Here is a 24,245-nt window from a genome sequence, read left to right on the forward strand (position 1 = left end):
CAGCTTCTGCAGCAGCCTTATCTAAAAACTTATATAAACTCAGACCCTCACCCATGACTGTGCTTTTCACCAGAAGGCATATCTCACTGCTCATCTAGATAGGCCCTTATCCATACCATGCTGTTAGATGGGACAGTGGGAGCAAGGAGGACCACACAACTCTATCCCTGATGTGTCTATGCTGTCTGGGGCTTCTAACCCATTCTTAGTGTCACTGGAATGGAATTCCATCCTAAGTATGCATGATTCTTCTCTTTTCATCCCCTTTCCATGTTCTTTTTCTTGGTAATCTTATCAGCTCTCATGGATCTAATTATCACTTCTATGCAGATAACTCCCATATATACCCAGTCCTAATCTCTTTCCCAAATTCTAGTCATATATCATCTACTGCCTGCTGAACATCTTTGCCTCTATATGGTTCCACTGTCATTTGAAACTCAGTATAACCAAAGCAGAAGTTAATTTTATTTCCTCAACACTCATTCATCTTTCCAACTTTTGTTTCCATCAAAGGTACCACCAACTTCTAGTAACTGATGTTAACAATTTCAATATCATTCTTGCCTCTTCCTTCTACTTTATTCCCATATTGAATAAAACTGTCAAACAAATTTGCCCTCCACAATGAATCTTCCATTTTTTCCCTTTATTCCTACTCATGTAGATATCACCCTTCTCACTTCTACTTCAACTTAGCTGCAAGCTTTTGAATCAATGCTTTACTAATGTCTGACCTCTCAACAAAAACAAATGCACTTCTCGGTGTATGGGCTGCCCACTAAACTAAAGTTAGATAATGTTCCTTTATCCATTTAGGAGCGTGACTTAACTACCCATAATAATAAACCTTTATCCATTTAGGTTTATTATTATGGGTAGTTAAGTCAATCAGGCTAAAATTATCATAGCTTTCAAGTGAGGATAATTTTGATATTCTGGAGCTAAATAAAATGAACAAGATATCATTTATGAATATGAATATTGGAATGACCTCACTGCCATGACAATATCGCTTTTATTTTAACTTTGTTTAGGTAACCCTCTATGACAGCGAAGAATATCTTAAGTAAGCCTAGGTCTTCCTGGTTTATGCTTCACTTGATTTTAATATTCAGTAGATCACTTAAAATTATCTCTTACAGTTGCACTTACAATCTCATAAAAGTTACTTGATTTTCACATATTCATGGGAGGCAAGTCTTTCTACTACAAATATATGTTACAGGATATGACTCAGACATTTGAGAATTTTAAAAACACTTACTTCTGGTGCTTAGTTTAGTCTTTTAAATGATCCAGAAACAACTGTTTGTACTATGTGACTCTGGCTTGTAGAAATGCCTTTATCCTGTATTAATAGACAGGCAGCTAACATCCTGACTTAGTTCTGGCTATATTGACTTGAAGGTACATGGATAGATAGACACTTCTTCCTGTGAAAAAGGAAGCCAAATGAGATGTCTTAGCAAACCCCTTTCCTTCCTTTAAGGAAATAAAATAAATAGATAAGAGAAAGGGTAAGAACAAACAATAACAAAGAAAAAACTCACATGAAGCACCATACAAACACATATTCCCCACAACTCAAATAATGATGTGTAGTTGTTGTGGGATCCTGGTCAACTCACTCCCCTCTCTGGATTTCAATTTTCTCATCTGTCACATAAGCATGTGGACTAAGGATCACAGATCTGGAAAGGACCTAAGCAAGTATCTAGTCTAACTTCTTCATTTTAAAAATGATCAAAGAATCACAGTGATTTCTAGGAATTCTTCATGCAGAATACATTGCTAAAAACTACTCATTATGGAGAAAAATTCAGTTTAAGGTAGACTCCATTCAAAAGGTCAGGGTCATCATATATGTATCTTTTTCTTTTTTTTTTTTAATACCTTTTTATTGATAGAACCCATGCCAGGGTAATTTTTTACAGCATTATCCCTTGCACTCACTTCTGTTCTGATTTTTCCCCTCTCTCCCTCCAACCCCTCCCCCAGATGGGAAGCAGTCCTTTACATGTTGAATAGGTTACAGTATATCCTAGATACAATAATCATATATGTATCTTTAAAGCAGTCTGCTACACAAGATGTAGAAGGCATCAATACAGGACTGCAGTGGACAATTGCTTCCACATTTACTTGCTTTTCTAGCAGAGTGCATCATAACAACCATCTGAAGTTTTGAAGGTACAAGCACTGAGAAAGATTACAAGAATTACAAGGCTCTCTGAGGGGCTTTCTTAGCTTTAATATAAGTCCCTATTCCAGAAAGAAGAGATCATAAGAGATTGTAGTGGTCAAGGAAGCTTTTATATTAGAGCTAAGATTTCAGCTTGTCTATTAAGGATGGATAGGATTCAGACAAGTAGAGGGGAAGGGAATAATCTATCAATTAGGAGAATGTTAGGAACAATGAAAGGTAAGAAGATAGGTCAGCATGACATGTGAATAAGTTCATACCGTATGAACTTATTCCATTCTGGCTAAAATAGAAGGTTCATTTGGGGAATATAAGGAGATAAATCCAGAATTGATACGTTAATTGATTCTACTTGTTTCCAACACAGAGACAACAAAAGCTCACATTTTTTTGATGTTATAATTTTTTTCAAGTCTATAAAAGTTGATAATTCTATTGCAGGCAAGGATAGATAATAATAGGGCTGCTTATATGGAAAGCTATTGTAAATTTGCTTATCTGCCAATGTCAGAATGTAACCATTATATAGATATAGATATGTACACATGCATGTATATATACTTATTATGTATGTATGTGTGTGTATGTATATATATATAAATATATACATACACACACATAAATATATATGTGTGTGTATCTCCCAGTTGTTTTGATAGAAGTAGTATTATTAAATGAATCCACCTTAATTAGTATTTTATGGTGTTTTTCAGCTATCAGATGGAATGAAAAGAGGAAATTAGGGGTATTCTTGACCATGGAAGAGAAAAGGAAAGGACACAGGAGTTATAAAGAATGTATGTGTGTGTATGTGTGTGTATGTGTGTGTGTGTGTGTGTGTGTGAGAGAGAGAGAGAGAGAGAGAGAAACAGAGAGAAAGACAGAGGCAGAGAGACAGAGAGACAGAGACAAGAGAGAGAAAGGGGGGAAGAGGAAGAAGAGGAAGAGGGGAAGGGGGAGGAAGAGTAAGAAGGAAAAGGAGAGGATAGGGAAGAGGGAGAGGAAGAAGAGGGAGAGGGAGAAGGAAAATTAACAAGCAATGAAAGACCAAAGGAAAAGGAGAAAGTATACACAGCATCTACCTAAGGCAAAAAAAAAAAGCTAGCAAGAAAGGATATTCTATCAAACAAATTCTCACATTAGCTACCTAAGATAGCAGTTGGGTTTTCAAAAAGAATCATCAATAGAACTATAATAGAAGAATCAAAATGAAACTGTCCTAAAAGCACAAGGATTGAGCTATTTGAGAACATTATAGAACCTAGCTATGATTTGGCTGTGAAATGGGCAGCAGTTTCTGGCCCTAATGAGTTATCATTACCTACATAACTAGCACATAGGTGTTGTCTTATTGTTGTTCACCATACCTCTTTAGATATGACTTTCCCTACATGTTCTGACTTGCCCTCCTTACTTGATTCCCTTTCTCAATTTTGAAAGCTAACAGTCTTTCTATTATTTCTCACCAAATTTAGTTTATTTGCAAGTCTGGATACCACTTGGGTCTAATTAAACATTCTGCCCCTTTCCCAAGTCACTTCACTACATTCAAATGAACTCATTTGTCATGCCACAGAAATGCCTTTCACTATCACCTGCAACTTTAAAATATCATAATATAAAACAATAGGATAATTTCCACAGAGAGTAAGGAAATGGTTATTTCATTATAAGGTATTCATAAGTTAAGAAGTTCTTGTCTGGCTGTTATTAGATACTATAAAAACACTTACCCATCTTAAAGAGTACCATTTTTATGAGGACTGCCAAAATACCTAAATGCTCGTAGAAGCATGTTGAAAAATTGATTGAGATACAAATTAATAGCCAACAGAACCCTTATACTTGACATACATGTAAAATGTTTCTTTTTCTACAATTGTAGAAGACTCCACAGGAAGTTTAAAGCTAAATTTATGCTTTAAATGTCAAGTTGCTACAAGACTTGTGATCTAATAGGGAGTAATAAAAGGCCACATGGCAGAGAGGAAAGAACATTGGCTTAGACACATAACACTTGGGTTTGAATCTAGCTCAGCTACTTAGCAATGAATAATCTTACAGAAGTCATTTACTCTATCTTGGTCTTCTCCACAAGGAGATGAATTAAATAATCTTCAATATGCTTTCCAATTCTAGATAATATGAATTATTTTATTTTGTACAAGACGAAAGGTCATTCTAAGTGACTGCAAAATTCATAAGAATTAAAACTACAAACAACTCAAATAGCAATGAAAAATTCAACTACTTGATACAGAAGCTACAGTATTCTATCAAAGATTACCAATGTTACATTTTCAAACAAGAAATAGAATGAAAAATATCAACAAGAACATGTATAATGACAAAAGAAGGTGAGCTAGGCACAAGACAAGAATGACACAAAAGATGGAAAATCCAAATGTTATAATGGTAATATAAACATATTAAAAGAACACCATAGGTACCTTTGTATACAATAAGTAGATCCAACATACAGAAGTTGTGTAAAAATATTGATAAGGGTTGTGAACAATGAAAAGGTATGAATCAAGTGAAGGGAGTGACCACATCAAGAAAATTAGAGATCACTGAAAATATCCAAATGTGTTTTTATATATAAAATAAAATGTGATGTGACAACAGGAAAATAATGGTGAAACACTAAGAATGAAACCAAAATATAACAATGTCTGGAAAATTTGGCCTTTTTTCTAATGTGGGACATTTGTAAATCCACACCCATTTACCTCACCATGTCATGCTTACTTCACATGACCAGAAATTCAGTTTGGCAACCTAACTTTATAAAATCAGTAATTCAGAAAAAGTTTAATAATGCTATTTTTAGTTTTTATGCTCCTGGGATTGGGTATACATATGTTTTTACTTTAGCTGCTCAAGGGACTTCTTTCTGACACAAATACATTTGTTAGTCATTATAATGATGGGAAAGATGCAGAATAATGAATGACATTCTAAAATGCAAAACTTGTGAATATCATTTTACATAGGTTTAGATTACAATAAAACTTAAAATGATTAATGTAGCTTATGAAGAGAGTTAATAATTATATTGAGATAATTCATCTTGCCAAAAACTATGTATTAGAAGTAAACTTTGATGTGGTACATTTTTAAAAGAACAGTTTGGGAACTTTTACAATGATAATGATTTGAAGAGTGAAAGGAAATAAAGTAAATTTATAGCTTCTTTCATGGGAAATTTTGGGGGTAGGAGCACCTAAAAGATTTGTTCAGCAAGTGTTTATAATTCCCTTGGTATGGTATAAAGTACAAAACTTTTTACTTTTAAATATGGAGAAATATATCTAAAATTAGAACATATGAACACAAACATCTGAGTCAATTGTTTTGCCCATTGCTTCTAAACAAAATATTTCAAATTCCACACAAAATTCTGAACATCCATAAATGTTTGCTCTAATCTTGACACTGAATTTGGATTATCTCCATGGAGGAAATCCGTGAACCAGATGTGAGTTCACTCTTCCAGATGTAGGAAAAAATAAAACAACATTTCCCTTCTCATTCATCCTAGTCACTGACAAACATGCCAAGATTAAAACTGCAAGGAAAAAATCTCACAACTTTTTCTTCAATTATTCAAAAACTATCATGACACTGCAGATACTTATTGAATTATAAATATATTATGAATTTTCTTTAAAGGAAGGATAATTTGTCCTGATTTAGCCAGCTTAAGAATTCAGAATTCAATCTTCTTAACCTCTTCCATATGTTCAATCATATTGATTGCACTCCCCAATTAAAAACTTATTTTGACATTTTTATGGACGGCTTTTTAATTGCAATTTTAATTAATATATTTTGTAATTTTGAGCTTTGACAAATCTTGCAGATAGAACTGTTATAGATATATAAATGAGTCACAACAAAATTTAATTTAATTAGTAGCATAAAGCAAGCATGTTGTACAAAGAGAAAGAACCCTGGATTTGGAACAGACTAGAACAGCTGGGATAAGTTCCAAATTGCCATTATTGGTACAATTTTATTTATAAGGATGTTAGGAAAATCAAATAATATATTTAACAACTATACAATTATGTAAAACATTTACATGATACTTTAAATTTTACACAATCCACAAAGGTGTCTATTTAATGCAAGGTTCCTCTTGGGAGGTAACATTACTCTGCTCCCATCAAGCCAATCCTGAATAGTAACTGAGATCTCTAGGATGAGTGTAACCACACTATCTATCTGGTAAAACTCTTGGAGATGAAAGATGTTCAGACTATGATATGCAATTCATGAATTCAAGAATGGGAGGGACCTTAAAGATCATCAAATTCAACCTTCTAATTTTACAAATGAAGAATAGGTCCTGTCCAAGTTAAATAGAGCTGGAATTTGAACTCACAACTTCTGACTTCAAACTAAACCTATTTTTCACTATACTATGCTTCCCTCGGACAACTTGTGGACTAGGATCCTTTGGACAGGTATTTTGGACCCCCCCAAAAAAAAGTATAAATGGATGATGAGTTAGACTTAAAACTGAAAAAAGAAGAAGATGAAGATAAACTGCCTTTGGGGAAAAAGCAAAGTACCTTTAATGACCCAATTTTCCTTGGGTCCCACTTTTCTCCTTGAAGAACACCCATCTAATTTTAATTTTTTTAAATTTATTTTTAACATTAAACATTTTTTTGAATTCTAAATTCTCCTCCTTCCTCCCATTTCTCACTCATTGATAAAGCAAGCAATATATCAGTTATCCATGTGAAGTCATGAAAAACATTTCCATATTAGCCATGTTGTAAACAACAACAATAATAGAAACATAAAGTTAATGAAAAAAAAAATGCTTCAACCTGCACTCTAAGTTCATCTGTTCTCTCAGAGGTAGATAGCCTTTTTCATCATGGTTCCTATGGAATTGTCTTGGATCATTGTACTGATGACAGTACTAAGTCTTTCACAATTGATCATCATTACACATATTGCTATTGTTCTGCACAATATTGTCTTGGTTCTGTTAATTTCACTTTGCACTAATTCATATAAGTCTTTTCAGATTTTTCTAAAACTATTCTTATAATTTCTTTGTTTTAAGAATTTTTTATTTCGCATTACCTTAAAAAAGCAATTTTTAACAGTTTTTTTTTAAAATTTGAATACCAAATTCCCCCCCCCCCCCCGCCTTTTCTCACTCTACCCCAAGACAAAAAACATTTTGATATAGATTATACATTTGCAGGCATGCAAAACAAATTTCCATAGTGCTTATGTTATAAAAAATGACAGATTAAAAAAAAACTTTGTAAAAAACAGTATGCTTCAAGCTGCATTCAGACTCCATCAGTTCTCTCTCTGGAGGTGGATAGCATTTTTCATCATGAATCCTTTGAAGTCTTGAATTATTGTACTGCTGAGAATAGCTGTCAGTCACAATCGATCTTCGTACAACATTGTTGAGGTATACAGTGTTCTCTTGGTTCTGCTCACTTCACTTTGCATCAATTCATAAGTCTTTCTAAGTTTTTTTAAACCATCCTACTTGTCATTTCTTATGGCACAAAAGTAGGTGCAACTAGGTGGCGCAGTGGATAGTAGAGCACTAGCTCTAATGTCAGGAGGACCTGAGTTCAAATTTGACCTCAGACACTTAACACTTCCTGGCTGTGTGACCTTGGGCAAGTCACTTAACTCTAATTGTCTCAGCAAAAAAAAAAAAAAAAAAAAAAATTAAGTATTCCATCATAATGATATAACACAACTTGTTCAAACATTCTCCAGTTTAATGGGCAGGCAGTTCCCTCATTTTCCCATTCTTTCCCAGCATAAAAAGAGCTGTTATAAATATTTTTGTACCTATAGGGTTTTTTTCCCTTTTCTTTGATCTCCTTGGGATACTGACTTAGTAGTGGTATTGCTGGATGAAAGGGTATACAAAGTTTTACAGACCTTTAAGGTTTATTCTTTCCATAATAGCATTCTCTTGGTGATGCAATATGGCAAAATTAAAATTCCAGGTCGTGCTGGGGTCAATAATTTGCATGGTAAATAGACAACATGTTTCTAAAAATTGCTCATAAGAAGAATGCATGTCCAGAGAGAAAGAGGGGTCAGCTATATAGTGAGAGCAAAAGATAACTTGTGTTCAATTCACATGTTCCTAAGTACCTAGGAGAAGTCAGGAAATCTGAAAGAAGGCTCTACTCCCACTATGTGAATATTCTATGGAGGACTATGGATGATGCTGGTCATCCAGAATGAAGGGACATAGAAGGGCTGCAATCTTTATCACTGAAGTCTCCCATTCCAGAAGATCATATTTTATCTAGGAAGACTATACACATGAATGTATATTTACAAAATTTATATAAAACAAATATGAGGTAATTTTAGAGGGGAAAGGCATGAGCAGATGGAAAATAAGAAAGGTCTTCATATATATTCAAGTTGTGCCATTAATAAAATATAAATTAAAAATGTAAACTAACTAAATCCTCCCATGTTTGCCTAGCTGTGGGTGCATATGTATGTATGCATGCATGTGTGTGTGTGTGTGTGTGTGTATCTGTATATATGCAAATGTATATGTATATTCAATAGGGCCTTAATAAGATCTCTAAAAACATATTTTTGTATTCATTATGCACATTAATATAAAATAGCTTTTATTTTAATTTAGCAAAAACACTGAGTATATCAATTACATAAATATGAATTTATATATAATACATATACACAAATATATTTTGTAAGTATAAAACTTTACTTTTAAACTCTATATAATGAGAGACTAATCAAGAGGATATATATAATGACCCTTTTCCCTCTTTAGAGAAGGAGCAAATATTCTGTGAGCATACCATATAATGATACAAATTAGTTGGTTGAGCCAGTGATGAGTTCATACAAAAGATTCTAGTCAAAGATCTCTAATTCTCTAATTCAAATCCCAATCAGTCAGCCCATCTCCTAACCAGCCATCACGTGTTTCCATGTATTGAAACTGAAGAGATTATGATTTTGTGAGATCTGAAAAACTGAAAAAGTCAGATGGTGAGGTGAGGAGCCAGCAATGAGACCAGCAATGAGTCTAGCTTGACCCAGTTGAGCACTAAAATGATTTGACAGCCAGGACATGGAGTACAGTAAGAAGCTAGCCCAGCTAAACAAGCAAATAATTAATCCGTTGGCATTACCACATCCAGAAGTGAACTTGGTAGCAACTTTAAGAAGAAAAAGATTTCTTGGGCCAAAAGTCTAAAGGTACTGCCTTTGGCCACATGTGTTCCCTAGTTCTGGGACACAGTCCCTTCGTCCTTTAAATCTGAGGCCATTCTTCCAAAGACCAAGCATGTGCAAGAGAAAGAATATTCCCCTTGATTGATAGCAGCTAATTAATCATTACTAAAGAGCACACTAGCATTAAAAAATGCTACTTCTAGGGATTTAAATCAGGTGTAAGATAGGCCTTTCCTGGTAACATGTATTTTATTATCATTGCTTCTATTAAGGATTATTGAAAAAATGTGATATAAATATAAAATGTGATGCAGGCTATTAAATAATTAGGTTTAGTGTTGTTTTTTTCTTGTACTATGAAATGCATAACTTTTTTTTACCCACATATACTTAAACATTTAAGTCTGATGTTATGCCAACAACTCTTCAGCTTTCTCTCACAGTTTCTTCTCAGGCAGTAGGGCAAATAACTATGGTCAGATTTTAAATACAAATAAACAAAAAGCAAAAATTATTTTACACCGTCACAGATATTTTGCTTTTATTGATAAAAAGCTTACCATTCTTCAAAAACATAAACAAATTAAAATTTTCATCTCAATTCAAATTTAAATTTGTACACCATAAAAGCTGATTTGAGTTACCACAAAATTACGTATCAAATTTCAAGAAACAGTATAAGTGAAAGAAACCATGGACTAAAATGTCACATTCCATGCATGACAAAATTGAACTTTTTCTTACCAAAATACATCTGGGTTTTCCCTCTTCAAACTTAGGAAAGAAAATAGAAAATAAAATAGAGAATCTGAGAGACACCACCACATAATTATACTTACAATCTTCAGTAAAATAGATTACCAAATCTTTTGAAAGCAGAATTCCATAAATATCTAGTAGAGTAACAAAAGAATACACCAAAAAATCCTCATGAGAAGAGGCAAAATCACTCTAAGCCCGGGAAAAGCTCTTTTAAAAAGAGAATTTTTAAATAAAAGGAATAGAAAAGAAAAAATCAACATGAAAAATAAGAGCTCAATTGTTTGAAAGACTTATTTTTTAAAAATGGTAAATCCAATGTGGAATATTTATGTTCCCTCAGAAAGAAGGAGAGAAAATAAAACTGAACAAGGATTGACTAGGCAGTAATACATCTGAAAAAGATTTAGAGGTCTCAAGAGCAAGATTGTAAGCTTTGTATTAATACACAGTTTGATATGACAGTCCCCAAAGCTAAGGTTGCATTAAGAGAGGGACAAAGTCCAGGCAGAAAAAATTACCAAGATTCAAGATCCAAACCTCTTTTGCAACTAAATTCTGCCAGGGTTAATGTAAATGAACTTTTAAGCTGTTATATGAGCAATTGCCTATTATCGTGTTTTGTCCTCTAGATCTTCTCTTCTCTGAAATAAGGCTCTAAAAATCCCTGGCCCTGTTCCAAGAAGCTGCCTTATTGAGAAAAGGAAGTTATCCACCATGAGCTCCTTCTTAACCTGTACTCAAAACCCCACTAAATTGTATCTCATTCTTTCCATATTTATCTTGTCATTGGTGAAGAAGCAATGGTTCTTGTCTTTGGCAAGGCCAGTTCCTCAAGATACACTCTGGATCCCACCCCTTCCTGTATGCCTTTATCATCTGTATCATCTATAATCTTTCTTTATCCACTAGCTTCTTCTTCCCTGCTGCCTATAAAAGGCTAAGGGTTTCCTTAATTCTTAAAAAAAATCTTCACTTGATACTGTAACTCCTTTAAACTAATATCTTATATCTATTCTACTTTTCACAAACTCCAAAAAACCCAAACAAAACAAAACAAAAAACCTGTCTGTGCAATTACTTTCATCTCCTCACTTACCAATTCCTAATTTCTTCTAATTTACCTTCTGACACAATCACTCAATTAAAATTGTCTCCAAAGTTATCAATTATCCTTGAAGTGACAAACTGTATGGTGTTTTCTCAAATCTCTTTTGGTCTTTGTCTTAGATATTCTTTCCTCCCTTGGCTTTTATGGGACTATTGTTTAGTTATTTCAGTCATGTCTGACTTTGTGACCTCATTAGGGGTTTTTTTGGCAAAGATACTGGAGTGGTTTTCCATTTCCTTCTCCATCTTTCACTTAATTTTCCTATCTGTGTCTCTCTGTATGTCTCTGCCTCTTTTTCTATCCCCATTTATGTGATATCAACTCCAAAGGGTTAAATTATCACATACATAAATGTATGTATATTGTAGATATAAATTGAGATATATTATATATATGACATTAGTCTATATAGTACTATATATTATACACTACATATTATAATATTATGTTATATATTATATACATATATATTTATATATCAAGCTCTAATCTCTCCTAAAATCTAGACATATATTACCAATTACGTGCTGCTGAAATCTCCTGAATCTGCAGTATGGTAACAAACTGAAGAGAACACATCTTATTTCCTTTCAAATTGTGAAATTCTCTTTGGAGAATAACAGTCCTTTCAAGTTGCTTGGGTATTTAAACTTGGGAGTCATTCTAATGTCTTCATTTGCTCACTCTCCATATCCAGTCAGCTTCTTAGCCTTATCAAATCTGCCTCTTCATTATTTCTCTCATTCCTTTCCTTTATATTCATACATCCATTCCCCTAATAAAAGCCCTCATTATAGCCTCCTAATTGGTCTCTAGTCTCTTTTCTAGCATGATGTTGTTGTTCAGTCATTTCAGTCATGATCAGTTCTCTGAGACTCCATTTGAGGATTTGTTTTTTTCCATAGATAATGGATTGGCTTGCCATTTTCCATTCCAGTTCATTCTGAAGATAAGGAAACTGAGGTAAAACAGAGTAAAATTATTTAGGGTCACAATGCCTAATGCCAGGTCTGGAATTCTATCCATTATGCCATCTAGATACTCTATTCCAGTATACTTCCTCTCTAATCTATCTTCACATAATTGTCAAAATAATATTCTTAAAACAAAAGTCTGACCATGTCATTCCCCTGCTCAAAAGTCTTCAATATTTCTCAGTACCTTTAAGGTAAAATTCAAATCCCTAGTCTTTATTATATGTTTTTAACCTCTTTTTCTAAACCTAATATTTCTCCTGTTCGTGTATTACTCTGCTCTAGTCAAACTGTCCAACTAGCTGTTCCCAAACTTGAGATACTAGATCTTATTTCTTTGCCCTTATATAGGCTGTCTCTCATGACTAGAATGTATTTTCTTCTCATTTCTACTTAGAATCCCTAACTTCTTTTGAGACTTAGCTCAGATGGCACCTTCTCTAGGAAGCCTTTCCTAATTCCTTCCGTGATTATACTTCTCTTTCTCTTGATTCTATTTATACTATATTTTTGAATACGTTACTCCTCCCATATTCTTATATCTCTCTAGTACTGAGTTAATGCTCAATAAATGATTACTGAAATGAATAAGTTTAAGGAAACTACTATTCTTGATGCAGACCACTTTTCTGATTACAACTATATAGCAGTTGTGGGATTTCTGAAAAAGTTAAGATTTTATATTCTCTGAAAAACTAACATTACATATTGAAAAGAATGTGACACTTTGGATCAAGTCTTCTTATTCTGAAATTTATAATAAATAAAAAGAATGGTGACATTTTTTCATATCATTCAGCATTTCAATAGCAACGTGCAGTTCTTCATGTCACTCCAGCTTACTTATTCATTGAAATAACTGATCTCATTACAAAACAAGTAAGAGAAACAAACAAAGCCTCCTTCAGTTCCTGCCTGGATTCATTATTAGAATTCACCTTTCCTTTCACCTCTACCATAATCCCCAAAGCTGACTGCCAAATGCTTGTCTCACTGTAGGAAAGGACATCAGAAACTTTCAAGAACTTGTTACAGTGAATTCAGCTTTCCTAAGTCACTGACTGATGACTCTATTCCTATTTAGGCACTTCTAAAGTAACACTTTTGTTCTTCCCGGAAGCTCATGCTGCATTCCAGATTACAACAGGGACTAGAGTAAAACAAAGACAAAAATGTAAAAGTCAAGCCATTAGACATCCCAATGGTTTTAAACATTTATAGATGGTTACAGGTCCAAATCCTTTATTCTCCACTTCCACTTCCTTCTTAAAAAAAAAAAAAAAGTAAATGCTTTTGTGTGTTTGCATATATATATCCACGTACATACATATAAACTAAAATGAAATAAATAACTCTGTTTTTATTATTTGCTGCTTTAAAAGATGATTAGAACAGTCTTACTTGCCAAATAAGTGGCCAGGGAAAAAAATATGGGTAACTGGGGAACCTATGAAAGAACTCTGATTCTCATCCACCTTTCCAAAAATATCTTTACCTTTTTCTTTATCAGATCAAACCTTCCCAGAGAAGAAATCAAAGAAGAATAAATTTGAAAAAAATGTACAAAGTTATTAAAAAATGTTATAAAGGAACCATAATAGAATGAAATTCAACAGAACCCATCCTATTGACTAACTGTATTGACCATGGAGAAATCAGTTCCCCTCTCTGGGCTGGCAGTTTATTAATAACTAAAACTGAGTGAATTAAAACAAGTGATAATATATCTGTACATATGTATAATATGTATTCAAATATAAGCACACACACACACACATATATAAAAATACATGTAGAAAATCATATTGAATGCTATGCAGCAATATGGTATGCTAGAAAAAGCAAAATAATAAATTATTATCCAAATGATCCAATTATCCAGATGATAATATGAAAGTCAATGTTGCATAGTAGATATAAAACTGGCCTTGAAATTAGAAAAACTAGGATTCAAGTCCATCTTCATACCCCTAGCTCTGTAACCCTGTACTCTGGACCAAAGGTATCTTTTGCATGTCAATACTCCCAAAGCAGATTAAAATGTAATTGGGAAATAATTAAGTAAAAATATAATAGAACACAGAAAATGTTAATATGTGGTTTTCTAAGTGAATGTGTAGCCTACAGGGGACCACTTTCCAATGACTTAGATAAATCCCTAAGACTATAAATTGAAAAGAAATAGAAGGAATTAAATTGGCAGGGAGAGATCCTTATACTGATGAAATCACAGGTTTATGTTCTTATTTTGTAAAAATTAATATTCTTACATTATTTTCCTCACAGGAATTTTGTGAGAAAAGTACACCATAAATCATAAAAAGTGTTATGTAAACGCAAGCAATTATTACTATATTTATTTTCGCAATCAAATTTTGCAAAACAAAATTAACTATAATTGGCTAATGCAAGGAAGCCATATCACCAGAGAATAGCGTCCAGGCGTAAAATGACAGAAGACTAGAAAGTAATAATAGAGCTAGATTATGAAGGACTTTAAAAGCCAAACAGAGAATTTTATATTTAATTGTGGAAGAAGTACAGAATCACTGCAATTCACTGAATAGGACAGGAAACACAATTAAACAGTTAGAAAGGTCAATTTGACAGAGTCAAATGTCTGAGCCAAGGAGACCAACCAGAAGGCTTGGTGCTGTCATGTAAATGTGAGTCATGATATGGGTAAACATGGGCGAATGGTAGGAGGAGAAGAGAGGAAACCTGAGGAATATCAACCTACAGATGATAATTGAATCCATGGGTGTCGATAAGATGATTGAGATAAAAAGTATAAAAGGAGAGTAAAAGAAGGCCAAAGGCAAAGCCTTGGAGGACAAGCATGAATAATAGGTGAGAAGTAGATGAAGATCCAGCAAAGGAAACTAAAAAAAAGTCAACAGAAAGGAGAACTATTTTTATTTCACAATAAAAATTAATAACAGAACTTAATTCCTAAAAATATTTTGTTCCAGGTGAATTTCAACAAAGAGAAAATATTAGAAACAGTTTTATTTCTTAAACCTGAAGTGATTACAACTTGAAACACTGAAGTATGAAGATGAGCCCTCAAATTTAAAGTCAATAATAGCTCTTAGCAGGTAGCTTTTTTAAGATTTCCATTGCTAGTTATTATTTGCTAGAGCAAAAACAAACAAACAAAAAAAACAAAATGTTCCTCTTTTCTAGCTACATCTTAAGGTCAAAGAGGAAGAGAGGAAAGGTTACTATAAAAAACTGAGCTAGCTGTAACAAGAAAATATCTTGTTTACACTGCACTATTTTAATTAATTTTTAATGTGAATTTAATCATCTACAAGCACAAATATTTCAAAGTACAAAGAAAAGGTAAAATGTAACATTCTTGTTGGTTTTCTGGAGGTCTTGGAGCAGCCTTCCTTTCAGCAGATTAATCACCACAAGAATAGCCAGGTGTTCAAGTCCAAATCCTTTATTATCTCCTTCACAATCTAGTTTCCTCTCCTGGGGGCCCAGGCCAGCTTTCTGGAGAGCCTTTCAGACTGGCCTTAGTCTCAGTGGGGGCAGTTCAGGAGGCCAGCCACCATCAGGCTGATGAAGATGGAATGAATCTCTCTGAGTCTGAGGGCTTGTTCTTCATCTCCAGCCTCCAGCCACCACAAAGGTGGCCAATGGAATGAATCTGTCTCTCCTTGGCTCCCAGAACCTGAGCTCCCGCCTCTAGTCCGCTTGTCTTCTCTAGCTCTGACTCTGGCTGAGTTTGTCCCAGCTTATATGCTCTCTTATAATAAAGTACTAAGTACATATACTGAACTAGAGAACTATTAATCATCATGCTAAACTAGATAACCATTGTATTTATCAATTCCACTGACTTAATACCTTGTAAGAATCCTTCTTTCAAGTTCTGGTCCATTACAGTAAAAAGATCATAATAGAAAATAAACAGTTGTCTCAAAAAATATATATCCCTACCTCTGAAATCCTATCCCTGTCAATTCCCTTCCCTAATCCTACAGAAGAAATAACAAAATTATTTATGATTTAGGAATCATATCACACATATTTTATCATATAATAATAGTACTATAACTACATAATTGCATATAGCAATGATTGAAAACATTTATTCTATAATTGCTATTGTGTGTATATATATATTGTATGTGAAGTGAGTATTCAATATAAAAATTGAAATCAATTCTCTATTTCACGTAAAGCATACAAATATAAAATCAACTTTTGACTCAAAAGACTTTAATGAATTTTATTTGAAAGACAGGTAAAAACCTTGTAGGGAAATTTGGTATTCTTCTCATTGTCACATATATCTCCTAATTAATTTTAAATCCATTCTCTCTCTTCTTCTAAATTATATTTAACATCCCGAGTAGAGGAATCTTCTTAGTGAATTGTTCTGATTATATCATTTTTTTTTTGCTGAGAAAGAGATTTGTGGTTCTCCCATTTCTTCCTGAATAACAATCAAACTCCTTAATTTGGTACCAAAAGTTTCCTTTCTGAACTTTTTTTGTCAACCTGACCTAGAGTCCTGGAATGGAATCCTCCTTACTCCCCCTAAAAAGACTGTTTTAAAAAATATTCTCCCCACTATTTATTGAATATAATATTGTTTTTAAAATAAATTTTACTGACATTTATTATCACATTGCCTAAATTTCTCCCAGGATCCCTATCCTTTTTTCTTCCCATATAATTTTTTTTTAACTGAGGGAAAAAAAAAATCACTAAAGCCAATCAATAAAATAAAAAATTTGAAAATATGTAAAGTTTTAACTCTTCTCGGATATCCTTCCTACCTTTACAAAGGATTAGATAAAGTTCTTCTTTGGAATCAAGCTTGTTCTTTGTAATTCTGTAATACTTACTTTCAATTGTTTTGTGGTTGCTGTTCTTTCCATTTCCATTGTTATATTCATTGTATATCAGTTTATGTAAGTCTTTCCATGTCCTTTATTCCTCTTATTTGCCATTTCTTAGAGCACAGTAATATTCCATTACATTCATGAATAATTGTTTTTCTGTGCATAACCTTTGATCTAGCAGTGTCTCTACTGAGTCTATATCCCAAAGAGATCATAAAAAAGAAAAAGGACTCACATGTCCAAAAATGTTGTAGCAGACCTTTTTGTAGTGGCAAGAAGCTGGAAATTGAGTGGCTGTCTATCAGTTTGGGAATAGCTGAATAAGTTATGGTATATGAATGTTAGGGAATATTATTGTTCTGTAAGAAACAACCAGCAGGATAATTTCAGGAAGGCCTGAAGAAACTTATATGAACTGATGCTGAATGAAGTGAGTTGAATAAAGAGAACATTGTACACAGCAACAACAAAACTATGTGATGATCAACTGTGATGGACTTGGCTCTTTTTAACAATGAGGTGACTCAGGGCAATTATTATAGATTTGTGGTGGACAAAGCCATCTACATTTGGAGACTATGGGGACTGAATATGGATCACAACATAGTATTTTCACCTTTTTTGTTGTTTGCTTGCCTGTTTTTTTCTTCCTCATTTTTTCCCTTGTGAGCTGATTTTTCTTGTGCATCATGATAAATGTGGAAATAAGTTTAGAATAATTGCACATGTTTAACCTATATTGGATTACTTGCTATCAAAGGGAGGGGAGAAAAATTTGAAGTACAAGGTTTTGCTATGGTAAATGTTAAAAACTATCTTTGCATGTATTTTGAAAAATAAAAGACTATTATTATTTTAAAAAATGATTAATTTTTAAATACATGGTCACATTTTTGTCTTTTAAAAAATTTCATAATAGGTGAATGGCTTGCACTTATGCTAGTTTGATAAATGTTTAGCCAAATTAATTTGGAATTTGTGATTATTTTAAGCTATTGAGCTAAGTTTTTTTTGTATTATATATAGATTTTTTTAAAAAGCTTACTAAGCAAACTACAGTATAGTGTTAATTAACAAAGGGAATATTTAGTCTCTGGGACAATGAAGCTTTTTATGAGCTATTATAAAAGCTACTTTTAGTTTCATGTCTGATGAGTATGCTGGTTAAACAAGATACTAACCTACTTATTAAAACATTTATAAGATTCTCCAAGAAAGTAGCCTTGCTTTGCAGATTCTGGTCCTATTACTATTATTATTTGAAAATAATTTTAATAGCATTTCTCTAAAAATACTGTATTAAAAAAGGCAAACTGTCCTTCCTACCTCCCAATCTAGATAAATTCATTAAAGCTTAAAAAATAATTTTTATATATAAAACTAAGAATGAAAGAGGTAAGTGTTAAATTATAGTTTTCAAAAGAAGAGATGCAAACTGTCAACAAACATGAAAAATGGACATAATTACTAATCAAAGAAAAATTTCAAACTACAATATTTCTGAGATTTTATTTCATATGTATCAAAGCAAAGGGGCTTGTAAATGATGGCATTATCCAGTGTTAGAAAAACACAAATACTCTGTTGATGAAGTTATGAAATGATCTAACTACTCTGGAAAACAATTTGGAATTTTAAAACAATTATTTCCAAAGTTATAGTTTATAATATTTCTGAATAAAGAAAATTTCAAAATATGCTATAACACAGAAACTGAATTCAGGTAAAGGTAGAAATTCAGTTTAACAGTTTGCCTGATTAAACAATACTCACAACTCTTAGCAAACCCATGGAGACTTTAAAATGTTTAATCCTGCTTTGAACACTCCCTTTTAGGATTCTCCTTTTCTCCCAAAATGATTCATAAAGAAATGTGTATTTAAAAAATTAACATACATATTTAACCAGAAAAAAAATAAAAAAGAAAAAAATTCCCCTTTCCAGATACTTCCATGAACAGAAGTAAACAAAGTGATTATTAGTTCCTTCAGAAAATTGTCCTAATTTGTTAAAGGGGAGTCAATCACTTTTGTCCATCATCACCCTCATTATTTGTGGGAGGAATCTTTTCCTGGGCTAAGCAATTCAATTCATTTAAACATTTTAAAGCCTGCTATTTGCACTCATATTTCATTATATTTCTTTCTGGAGATAGTATTTTTCATCATGGAAATACCATTTGGAATTGTCAAGGACAACTGTATTGATCAGAGTAGCTAAATCTTTCACAATGTTGCAATTATTAGATATAATGTTTTCTTGGTTTTGCTCATTTTATCTTTTATCAGTTCATATAAATCCTCCCAGGTTTCTCTGAATACATGCTACTCATCATTTTATAGAAGAACAGTATTCTATTTTCTTTTTCTTTTTTTATCCTTTTTTTTATTAGAACTTTTTTATTTTCAAAACATATACATGCACAATTTTTCAACACTGATCCTTGCAAAACGTTGTGTCCCAATTTCCCCCCTTCCTTTCACCCCCTTTCCCAAAAGGGAAGTAGTCCAATATATGTTAAACATGGTAAAATATATATGTTAAATGCAAGCATGCATAAATATTTATATAATTATCTTGCTGCAAAAAAAAAAAAAAAAATCAGATCAAAAAGAAAAGAAAATGCAAGCAAACAACAAAAAGAGTAAAAATGCTATGTTGTGATCCACACTCAGTCCCCACAATCCTCTCTCTGAGTGTGGATAGCTCTCTTCATCACAATATCATTGAAACTGGCCTGAATCATCTCATTGTTGAAAAGAGCCGTGTACATCAGAATTGATCTTTGTATAATCTTGTGAACAGTATTCTATCACAATCATATACTTCAATCATTTCCTCAACTAATGAGCATCCCCTCAATTCTAAATTCTTTGCTATCACAAAGGAACTGCTATAAATATCTTTAAACATATAGATCCTTTTTTCCTTTTCTTTGACCTTTTTACAATACAAATCTACCCAGTAGGGTTATTTCTGGGTCAAATCATTACTTGATACCTCTTTGAACATACTTATATTTTGTTCTTTAAAATGGTTGAAGCAGTTTGAAACTCCACCAACTATGTATTTGTTGTTGTTTTTGTTTTTGTGATTGTTCAGTCATTTTCAGTCCTGTCTGATTCTTTGTGACTCCATTTGGTATTTTCTTGGTAAAGATACTGGGGTGGTTTCTAATTTCTTCTCCAGCTCATTTTACAGATGAAGGAACTTAGGCAAACAGGGTTAAATAACTTTCCCAAGGTCACACAGCTAGTATTTTATGCCTGATTTGAACTGAGGAAAATGAGTCTTTCTCACTCCAGTCCCAGTTTTCTATCCACTTGCCATCTAGCTGCCCTACTACTAGCTGTAGTTATTTTTTCACATTTCCTTCAACATTTATCATATTAATCAGTTTGGTAGATGTGAAGTGGTATCTCAAAATTTTTATTTCCCTAATCAGTAGTGATTTAAAGCCTTTTTTATATGACTATCGATAGCTTTGATTTCTTCTTCTGAAAACTTTTCCACATATATCCTTTAATCACTTATCAGCTGGGGAAGAAACATGACCATCTCTCTCCTTTCATCACAGCTCACCTAGAGTATGGTGTTCAGTTCTAGTCACTACAATTTAAGAAAGACATTAATAAACTGGAACATGTTCAAAGGAGGGTAAGGAGTATGGTGAATGGCCTTCAATCTTATGAGGTTAGGCTAAAGGAAGTGGGTATATTTAGCTTGGAGAAGAGAACATTCAGAGGAGTAAGGGGTAGGAGAAAAGACATAATTGTATTCAAGCATTTGATGATTATCATATGGAAAAGGGATTATCAGACTTGTTCTCTTAGACCCCAAGAACAATAGGTAGAGATTAAAACAATTTAACTTAACTTTGGGGAAAGACTTCCTAAGAATTAAAGCCATCCAAAAGTAAACTGGCCTACCTCTAAGAGCAAAAGCTTCTCCTTCCTGAAGATCTTCAGCTGAGTTTGGATGATCAATAACTGAGAACATTACAATAGGCATTCTTTTTATGTATCAATTGAACTAGCTAGCAGGTGAGGTCGCTTCCAACCTTCAAATAATGTGAAATAACGGCCAGTTAGACATTTAGACAAGATGCAACTAATTTTCTATACTTGATATTTTTTTTGACAGTTATAAGAACATTTTGCAGAATTACAGAATCTAAGAGTTGAAGGAAACCTCAAAGCTTAAGTAGGACTTATTCCTAATGTTAAGGGGGGGGAAGAGAAATGTGGGAAATGCCAGATCATTCAAGATTTATTTTTAAAAGGAACTTCAGGGAAGTTAGATGGTGCAGAGAATAAAGCCTTTAGTTCTCGAGTTAGGAGGACTTGAATTAAAATCTGGCCTCAGATACTCAACACTTCCCTAGCTGTGTGACTCTGGGCAAGTCACTTAACCCCAAATGCCTCAGTTAAAAAAAAAAAAAAAAAAAAAGGAAATTCAAAGCATATCACAGATACTAGGTGACAAGATACAATCTAACTTAAAGCTTCTTTCCCTATGTTTAACATTCCTTTCCTTCCCTTCCCTACCCAACATGATTTAATAAATTCTTAAGGCCTTGTTTCTACACTATGCTGTATATATAAAGTATGGATCAATTCTCTGCTGCTTGTGCTAATTTTGGCCTAATAATTAACACCAAGAAAACATAGGTTCTTCATCAGCCAACACCATGTCCTCCATATGTGGAACCATCAGTTACAATAAATGGTAAAGTTGTGAATGCTGTGGATAAGCTCTCTTACTCCTGGCAGTGTACTTTCCAGGGATGTCCACACTGATAATGAGATTGACACACACATTTCCGGAGCTACCTTGGTGTTTGGAAGGCTCCCAGGGAAAGTGATAGGAAAGGTATTTGACTACCAGACTGAAAGTCTACAGAGCTGTTGTACTGACTTCATTGCTGGATGCCTGTGAAACCTGGACGGTATACCAGCGCCATGCCAGGAAACTGAATCATTTCCATTTGAATTATCTTAGGAAGATTTTGAAGATCACCTGGCAGGATGAGTCACTGAGATCCTTTCTTGAACTAAACTGCCAAGTATTCCAACTTTACAGCACAACTCTGTTGGGCTGTCCACATTGTTCTGATGCAAAATGTATGCTCGCAAAAAAAAAATTATTTTATGGAAAACTCACAAGCACCCACAAAGTGATCAGAAAAAAAGCATACAAGGAAACACTCTTCAAAGTATCTCTTAAGAACTTTACAATCAAGTATATGACATGGGAGACACTGGCACAGAACTATCCAGAAGATGCTGTGTTTCATGAACAAAGCACAACTGACAAAATGTGAGAAGCACAAAGTTACAGAATCCATCCCAAATGTTCATATGCACCATTAGTGTCTGAACTGTGGCAGAGCACTCCAAGTTCGTATTGGTCTGATCAGCCACAGTGGGATACACTGAAACTCAGCACTGACATAGTGATATCGTTTTGGTTCTCTTCAAGAACGAAGGACAACCACCAACCATGCTGCATTTTACAAAGATGTTACTTACTAAACATGGAGAGATAGCAACCTACTGGAGAGCTGGCCTCAGTCTGGAATGCTTGGGTTCAAGACTTGTCTCTAATACTAGTTGGCTATATTTATCTGAACAAAAATCTAATTCAAAGCCCTGGGCAACAATGTAAGATTCTTAAGTTGTATAAAATGTAATTACCTACACAGTGGAGGGAAGATAGCACTGAAATCACAGATCTCTTCTAATAATAATGATGATGATGATGACGATGAAAAATAAAAATAATAATAAATCAGTACCTTTAGTCTAGCAAAGTGTTCCAATGATTACAGAAGAGGATAGTGACTCTTCTCATAGCATGCTCCTTCAGGAGTGTAACTGCACTTACAGTTAAGACTGATTCAAATCCTAGTTTTAATCTAGGCTAGAAGTCTCTGAGGCTTAACCCACAATTGCTTCGCAAAATAAAGCCATTTAATTTTCTATTTGTTATAGAACTAACAGGACCAAAAGAAAAATATTATGAAGGAAGGTTTGAAGGAAGAAAAGGGACAGAAAAGGAGAGGTAGAAAAAAGGAGGGAGAGAAGGAAAGAAATGAGGGAAGGAAGGGAAAAGGGAGGGAGTGAGAGAGAGAGAGAAATAGAGAGAAGAGGGATGGAAGGAAACAGAGAGAGAGAGAGAGAGAGAGAGAGAGAGAGAGAGAGAGAGAGAGAGAAGGAGGGGGAGAGAAGGAGAGAGAGAGAGAGAGAGAGAGAGAATGAACTTTGGCTCAACAGTGAAAAAATTTGAAACTCTAAGTAAATGACATATCAGACAGTATGTTCTTGAAGCATGGTTCTAACCATCTTTGTCCTCTAAAGATAATAAGTGACTAAAAAGTTAAGGGTTTTCACCTTTCTTTTTGCAAGTTGAGTAAAAGAATATAAAATGTCATTGAAATTACATTTCTTTATAATGGCATTTGGCTTTTCATCACTTATCCATTAAAATAATTATTTCCAGAGACCAAATATTTTAAAGAATGAAATAGAATTCTTATTAAAGGAAAAACTGCCCCCAAAGTCTTTAGATATCAAATCTGGCAGGGAGTGAGAGAAAAGAGAAAGTGATAAATGAAATCAAGTCAAGCAACTATTTCAGTCTTAGAAACCAAAAATATTTTCTTAATTTCTGTATACAATAAGATTTGATAAAAATACCAAATAAGTCTTTTGTTTAAATATTATTGATAATACATTTACCATATTTATAATTCAATTACAAAGTATAATAAAAGCAAAAGTAATAAACAATAAACTAACAAAGACCTTAATTCTTTGAATGACACTTAACCTTGTTCTAACCTATTTGAGATGATGGAAATTAATTAATCAGAACTTTTTTAATCGGTAGCTTGTAAATTTAATCTGCTATTTCATGTTGGCTAAGACAAAGAAAGCTAAAACAGGAAAGAAGAAAAAAATATAGAACCACTTCAAGAAACAGTGATTTCATCAGTATGAGGACTCTTTCATTCTCCCTAACATTTCCTAGCTTCTGAGAAATGGCATCATTCTATAATATATCTGAAAAAGAGCCTATCTGACCCTCCATAGACAAGGCCTTTG

General features: G+C 33.4%; 1 protein-coding gene across 4 annotated transcripts in view; it reads right to left on the reverse strand.

The window, feature by feature from the left end:
• Positions 1-24,245, reverse strand: part of SBF2 (SET binding factor 2) — a 464,636-nt gene that overhangs the window by 325,416 nt on the left and 114,975 nt on the right. The window lies entirely within an intron of this gene.

Source organism: Antechinus flavipes, chromosome 6, assembly GCF_016432865.1.
Source record: "Antechinus flavipes isolate AdamAnt ecotype Samford, QLD, Australia chromosome 6, AdamAnt_v2, whole genome shotgun sequence".
NCBI classification, from domain to species: Eukaryota; Metazoa; Chordata; class Mammalia; order Dasyuromorphia; family Dasyuridae; genus Antechinus; species Antechinus flavipes.